This window comes from Calonectris borealis, chromosome 25 (assembly GCF_964195595.1).
Source record: "Calonectris borealis chromosome 25, bCalBor7.hap1.2, whole genome shotgun sequence".
NCBI classification, from domain to species: Eukaryota; Metazoa; Chordata; class Aves; order Procellariiformes; family Procellariidae; genus Calonectris; species Calonectris borealis.
In genome coordinates, this window is record NC_134336.1 from 4071177 (window position 1) to 4078655 (window position 7479).

Sequence of the window (7479 nt, forward strand, 5' to 3'; positions counted from 1 at the left end):
TTTGCAGGCTCTTTCCTAAGAAATCCTCATCTCGGCAATGGGGCTGTGTTCTAGGGGAAGATTTGCCTCTGAAGGGGAAGGATGCTGGACCCAGGGCAATCCTGGAGGGCTGCATGTATGAGGGGGTGTGTATGTGCCGGGGGTGCGTATCTAAACCATTCCTGAGACATGAATTCGTCGCTGTTTTTCAGGTCGTGATATTCAACTCTCTCAAAACACATAAACACATTCACACGGGTGCAGGGTTCACCTCCCTAAGGCACGTGGCCACGTCATGAACGCCAGGTTAATCCCAAGAGGCATGGCACTAACAGAGCGCCAGCCTTTGGGGGAGCAGAGCGTGGGCAGCCCGAAATCCCCGCAGTCCGGGATGTACCTGCAAACATCCTTCATCGTTTGGGTCGGACAAAGGGAAAGGTTTCAGCTGGAAAGGCTGGGGGACTTTCAGTGCCTGGATGGGGTTTTTTGGATGCTTTTTTTTGAGGCTGGGCAGTTCAAAGAGTTGTGTCAGAATGGAATTTTTTGTTTTGTTCCTAGTGAATAATTTAAAAGGTTTAAAAAGCTTAAATAGCCCTAAGAAAAGACTGTTCTGAAATGACCATTGCCTTTTTCTTTCTCCCAAAAGTCACTGAAAACCTGAGTGAACCCTGATTGCATTGGGGAACTGGTTTGATGTTTTGGCTCAGTCTGACCTGGAAACCTGCTCCTGGTGCGTTCGTAACTGCAGCCTTGACAGGCAGAAGCAAAACAAGCAGTTCAAGTGACTCGAGCAAGATCACCTTGCAGGTAAGGGGCAGAGCTGGAAATATATCCCCCTGTCTTCTATCCCCCCTCTCTGCCGAGCCCTTTCTGTCTTTAATCAAACAATCACAAAGGTTGTTTCCGTGGCACGGCGATAATCAGCCTCGCTGCTGATTGCGGTGAGTTTTCACCACCTGGTAGGACCAGGGAAGAAAGATGCTTTCAGCCGCTGTAAATCAGCACAGCATCGCTCTCCCTTCCAGAGAACCACGCTGATTTATGTTGGCCTCACAGAGGTCCCTGGCAGACACGTGCCGGTGGATTAAAATCGGGCTGTCAGGTGCCCCAGTCCTGCTGATGGATGTGAGCACCCGGAGGCAGGGACATTTCATTTATGGCAGCTCAGGAGCCGTTGCACAAGGGGCTGCAACGGGTTTGCCGGGGCGGCAGTGCCTGGCAGAGGGGCAGGGTTGGGTGCGGCGGCAGCTCCGGGTGCCCCATTTTAATCTGCTGCCACATGCCGAAGGCGCCGTGCAGAACCCACGTCACGTTGTGCAGCCTTCAATCTCACAAAACTCTCGTGGGGTGAAGAGCAGGCACCTGGTGCTGGGAGACCACCCCGGGATGCTCTCCCCGGTGCAGGCGGGGTCGATGGGAGCGCCGGGCTTTTTCTTTGGCAGAGGAATAGACAGAGCTGAACTGTAATCCCAGCAAGCAGAAGCCACAATTGCATCAGGGAATGAGAAGCAAAAGCCCTCCCAGGATAAGAAGCAGGCGGCGTGGTTTAGATTTGATAGTGGGCACAGAAGCGTTGTGACTGGTGGGGTCTGTTTTCCGGGAAAGCTCCGCTGCGTCTTATGCACCATCCCTTCTCCCCTCTTCTCTGCAGACCCCTGATCCACTTGTCTTTGAAGAGGTCGGGGTTTCGGATCAGGGCCTTGAAAAAAGCAGTTTAAGGGATCAGATTGTCAGCATATGGATGCAAGGCCCTGGAAACAGAATCTCAGTTTTAACTGAATTAAACTCTGGAGTCTTCATAGGAGCAAGTAACCTTTCCCAGTCGGGGCACAGGGAAGCGCAGCGAGTTACGCAGGCGTTTTTGAGGAGGGTTTAGGAGCATCTACTGAAGCTGTAAGGGGCATCCTGATATTGCACAGTATGTTTATTTTCTCAAATCAAGTTGAAAATTCACAGCAACTTCCCCCAAGTTATGGAAATAAATACTCAGAACAGTTATGCTCAGAAACATGCAACTGGCCAGACTGAAAAGAAACATTTAGCTGAGGTCGACCACAACTATTTACACGGGAGGTACGCATGACATAGTAAACCTTGTACTGAAATAAAACCTCCAGCCCCTCTCTCAGATATTGGCTGCACAAGATCCTATTTTGATGCTGAATTGCTTCGAAATTGTTCTGTCAAAAAACTTCTTGACATCACTATGCTCCAGCAAAATGTTTCAATCTTGGTGAAACAGCATTTCCCATTGCAAACCTCTTTACTTTAAATATTTCCTTGTCTCTGCTGATGCTTCCTGGGTTCGTGCCCTGCTTCCAGCATTGGTCTCTTCTGTGACCAGCATGTGACAAGGCTTAAATAAGTAATGATTTGTAAAGTGCTTTGATAGCCTCTGATAAAAGATGCCACTGTGCATTACAGTACCGTGAATTCTCTCCCCATTTTTTCAGAATGCATTAAATGTGTGGGCGCTCTAGTTATTTCCTCTAACATTTGATATTTTACCCTGATGTATTTTTATCTTCGCTGTATTATATAACTAAGTTACGCTGGTGTCAATCTGAAAGCTCCAGCACTGTCAGTAAAACGAATCCCGTTTAACACAAGCCTAAGATGAGGACTCAATTCCTTGTGATAAAGAGCAGAATTAACCCAAATAAGTGACTAAACTCCTCAAAGAGCGCCTGGTCCCACTGTCCTTATGCTGGGAAGATTAACTAAAATCAACACGAGCTGACTTTCACTCTCATCTACGTCTTTGGCGTATGCCAGGAGAATTTGTACCCTGTGGTTTAGCCTCCTAAAAGCTTTGAACCTGATGAAGCCGCTGGAGAAGTCGCATGAGGAATAACTCTTCCTCTCCACTTGCATTAAAGCTGAGCAATCTTTTTGGTGAATAATAAATTCACCATGAAATAAGACATTTCCTGGGGAACTAAACTATTCATGAATTAGATGCTCATTTGCCAAATCACTTTGGCCAAACAAACCGCGAAGAACAGAACGCGGGAGGAGGTGGTGGGAGGCTCCCGGCTGCACGCGCGGAGCTGGGGTGCACCTCGCCGCTTTGGTCAACAAGCAAAATGTGATGTAAGCTCAGCGCCTGGCCTGGGTGCGAAGTCAACGGGAGAAGACAGAGACCCCTCCGAGGAGCATTTGTCTCCTCCGAGGTTTGGTTCACCCTCTGGAGATGACACTTTCTCCTTAACTATAGAGGGAGGGCAGGTAATTCGCTCCATCCAGACATCTCGCTCCCAGGCAGCAAAAATGAGCCAAATGCTTTTGCGGTGGCTACAGACGCTGCCGCCGCTCGGTATTTTTTGAGCCAAAGTCTCTGAGCGCTTTATGCCAGCTCTGATCTTTGCAGCAGATCAACATCTGCAGGGGTCGGACGGGCTGCAGCTGGCCCGGGAGCCGGGCGGCCCCTTCTGCCCCACGTGTTGGTGGCCCGTGCGCGTGCCGGGGACTTATCCCAAAGGCCGTGGTGCCGAAGCAGCCCGCTGTGCCCAGCTCCCGGGGCTGCGCTCAATCCCCCGGCACCTCAGCTGCCATCTGCTGAAAACTGGGGGAGCTCACTCGGCGCTGTCCCCTGGGAGGCTGCGGCGTGCAGGAGCAGACGTGACCCCGGAGATGCGGCCACGTGGACGGGAAGGGACCGCTCCAGCCTCTCCCGAGACTGTTCTCAGCCATTGCCGGGAAAGGATGCCCAGGATATCTGCTCTCCCGGCCGCTGCCCGCCGGGGCAGGATTGCTTCCCGGAGTCCGAGGGCACGCTCAGCTCCCGCAGCTCAGCCCAGCAGTGCTGTGCCACCCGAAGGAAGCGGGGGACGATGTGCTGGGTGTGCAACCGCTTGTTTGCAGAGGGAAGAAAAGCCAGTCTGAAGGGGAACTAAACCACAAACGCACTAGGAACAAGCGCAGCTTCCAAATTCCCTGGACGACAGCAATGCTGATGTGGATTTTCCATCCCTCATCCCTCCCACCGCGCTCAGCTCCCCAGCTTGGCTTCCTCCCCGGTCACAGGAGCCTTTCTTCCCCCCGAAGAAGGGGGACGTGTCTCAGTGACGGGGCGTACAAGGCACCTCCTGCCTCCGCCAGCAGCAGAGCAGGGAGGGAGGCTGCTTTTCGCATCAGCTTCTGCCTCATTTACAATTTGCCGTCAGGGCAAAGCACGAGAGCTCCTTCGGTGTCAGGTTTTTGAAGACTGGCGCTGGCCATAGGGAGCAGCTAGGCTGTGGGATTTCCTGTGCAGGACATTGGTTGGACCAAAAAGTGTGCAGAGCTCCAAAAAAGAGTGAGATTTACTCCTTGGTACCTAAGAGTTTGCAGAGCTGGGCAAATTAACGTATGAAATTTGGTAAGAGACATCAAGTCTTATGCTCTCAGGTTTAAGCCAGCCTCTAATTACTAGGGATGAGGAGATTTCCTGAACCATCCTCTGTAGCGACTGGTACTGAGCATCCCTGGAAGCAAGATGCTGCGCAGGTGGCGCGTGTGCCGGAGCAGTGCTGGCAGTCCCGTCTCTGCAGCCTTCTCAAACGCGGCTCCGGTTTCCCCGCTGCATGCTCAGCTCACAGCCCTGGCCCATCAGTTGCAGCTGATCGGGCACGCGGACAAGGCTGACAGGCCTTGATTGCAATTAAGTTGCTGCTACTCGTTGCCCTGGGCCTGTTTTCCATCAGTTCAGCCGTCAGCCTGATTTTATCGGTGATCCAGGCGAAAGCAGCCGGGCTATGGAGATGTGAGAATATCTCGAGAGCGTGGTACGAAAGAGGTCTCAAAAAATAGAAAATTCAGGTCGTGGTGTTTGGGAGGAGCATGTGAGGATCATGCTAGCTGCAGGCATGGTAATTAGTGTGTTAATTTGGCATCACCAGGGGTGAGCCCACCTGCTGCCCCTCTGCTTGTGGGGGGCTGGAGGGGAGGCGAGAGCAGCTGGGGCTTTGCTCTGTGGTTGTGCGCGGTTGTACGGAGCAGGGCGAGGAGCAGCACCCGCCAGACCAGGGATCTGGGAGGGGGAGAGCGAATATCCCTCCCTCCGGGAGAGGGGGCTCTCGGTTCTGACCTTGCATGCAGCTCCAGGCTGCTTAAGGATGCTTAAAAACCTTACTTTTGAGTGGCAAAAACTGCAGAAACACAGCCCTGTGCTGTGCTTAACAGCACCCGTTCGGCCGCTGTCAAAATGAGCGTTTCACGTCAGACTTTTGTTTCCCATCTCCAGCCTGGTGCTGCTTTCCCACGGGCGCTGATCCTGGGCGTGCTGGCGTCGAAGGCGAGCGCGGTGATGCTGGAGCTGGTCCCATCCGCAACCCCCGGAGAGCCCTTTGCCCGGGTGACACCACGACCGCTGGGACCCATCCCCCGGGACCCAGCGGAGTTCGTGCACTCGCCGCAACCAACAGCGGCTCCTGGCCGAACACCGGTACGGTCAGATACTTATTTTGTGCAATATTTGATACGATGCATATTTATAATGCCCTTTCTCCACAGATCCCAAAGCATGTTAATTGACTCATTAACAAAGTGTTAACGACGGTGGTAATTTAAGTCCTAAGCGCCCTATAAATTAGAAGTTTTACTGACGGACTAAAGTGACGATCTGAGGTGTGGGTTGGTTACAGCTCAACCTCCCGGCAGGGGGGTGAGTTAAGGCGATTCTCCGAGCTGGGGAGCTGTCGGGGGGCGGCTCAGCCTTCTCTGCAAAGCCCCGCGACGCTGCACGGCCGTGGGAGGACGAAGGGGAGTTTTGTCATCCTGGAGACAGGATACGTCCCCCTTGCCAGCCACTCGCTTAATCAGGGCAACTCGCAACATTACGGCCAGCAAACGTCAATGAGAGCACATTTGTAGCTGCTGATGTTATTTTCTCCTTAATGAAATGTCAAAGGAAGAGAAAACAGCAGCAAATGTCAGCAGTTGGTTTTTTATCACAGAGACCGTTAGACGCAGGCCTTCTCAGCGAAGATGCCAATTTATTAGGAGGCAAACCTCGGATGGATTTGACAGAGTGGAAGGAGCTCAGATTTCCATTAGCGATCACCTTTTAACCAGCCCCAGATACGCTGATTTGCTATAAACGCACTTTGCTATAAATATGAAGACAGCAGGGTGAAGGAGTAAAGCCTCGGGAGCGTGCACTGTCCCTGGCTGGGGGGGCGGCTCGGCTTTCCTAACTTGATTAATCAAAGCAAGGAGCAAACGACCACCCACCCTCGCAGTAAAGCACAATAACTGTCGCTGAACTTATGGCTGGGGCTGCGTGTGCGCTGTAAAGATTGCTCCAAAGAAATCAGGGATGGCTCGCTCGGCTGCGGCCCCACCAGCTGGGAAAACACATCGGCGTTACCAAAAAATGCAGAAGTTTCACTGAAAAGCTGCATTTATTTCGTTGTGATTCGTGGATGCAAAGACCGTGGCGGGGAGGAAGAGTGGCGAGGATTTCTCTGTATTTCCTGGACAGAAGGGATGATGCTGGATGTCAGAAACAGTGGAGAGGAGCAGCCTCGCTGCTGCAATACCGGAGACCGGGAACTTGTGTGTTTCGGTGATGCTGCAGAGCTGAAAATAACCTTGAGAGAGTACGTGCGGAAAGAGCCGGTGGCTCGTCAGGAGAGATGACACTTAATGGGGAGATGGATGGGTGGTGACCGGCCGAGCGTGGTGGGGCTGGGGAGGTCAGCCACGGGGTGCTCGCAGCTAGCGAGAAAGCAAGAAGGTTTCCAAAAAATCGCTGCTGTGCCATGCTCAGCACTCAGACATAGATAAATAGATTTGACTTTGCTCGCCTGGCCCACAGAGCCTGTCTGCCCGTGGGCTCCTCCTGCGGGGAGGAAAGCCTGGGCTTCCCAGCGCGGTAGCAGGTAGATGGGTGCGGAGCTGCGATTTTGAGCTGCCTGATGCTCTGTCTTGCTCGGGGGAGATGACGCTCATCGTTTTTTACCATTACAGGGATATTTTAAACTTATAACTTTCAGGGAGGCTGGCTTGGATGGCACAGCCATGTTCAAGACCTCGATTTGATGACTCCTCTCTCCCAGGCTGCTGTCATGGTCCTTCACTCTCCAACTTGAGTGGTGACACTTGAAGAAATACGTTCTGCTACTCCCACGCAGCAACACCCGCCCGAGACAGCGCAGTCAGCAAAGCGAGGGGCAAACATCGACACCGCTGCTGGGATTCAGTGGGAAAACCCAGCAGGAGAAGGCAGCGCTGCAGCTGGGTCTCGCACCCTTTGCAATAACAACCAGAGGAACAGGAACGCACCTCGTGCGCCAGGAAAGGAGCTACAAAGGTCAGTGCCGGAGCGGCTGTAGCAAGGGAGGATTGCAGCAGCAGGAACACTGCGGATCTGGCTAGTAACTTGGGATCGTGGCCAGTAACTGCCCTGTGAAATCGCTGCGGAGGAAGCGATGGGAAGGAAGCAGCAGAGCAGCACGCAAGTGCAGAAGCCGCTGCCCGAGCGAACCGGAGCACAGTGCAATATATTTAGCCAGTGAT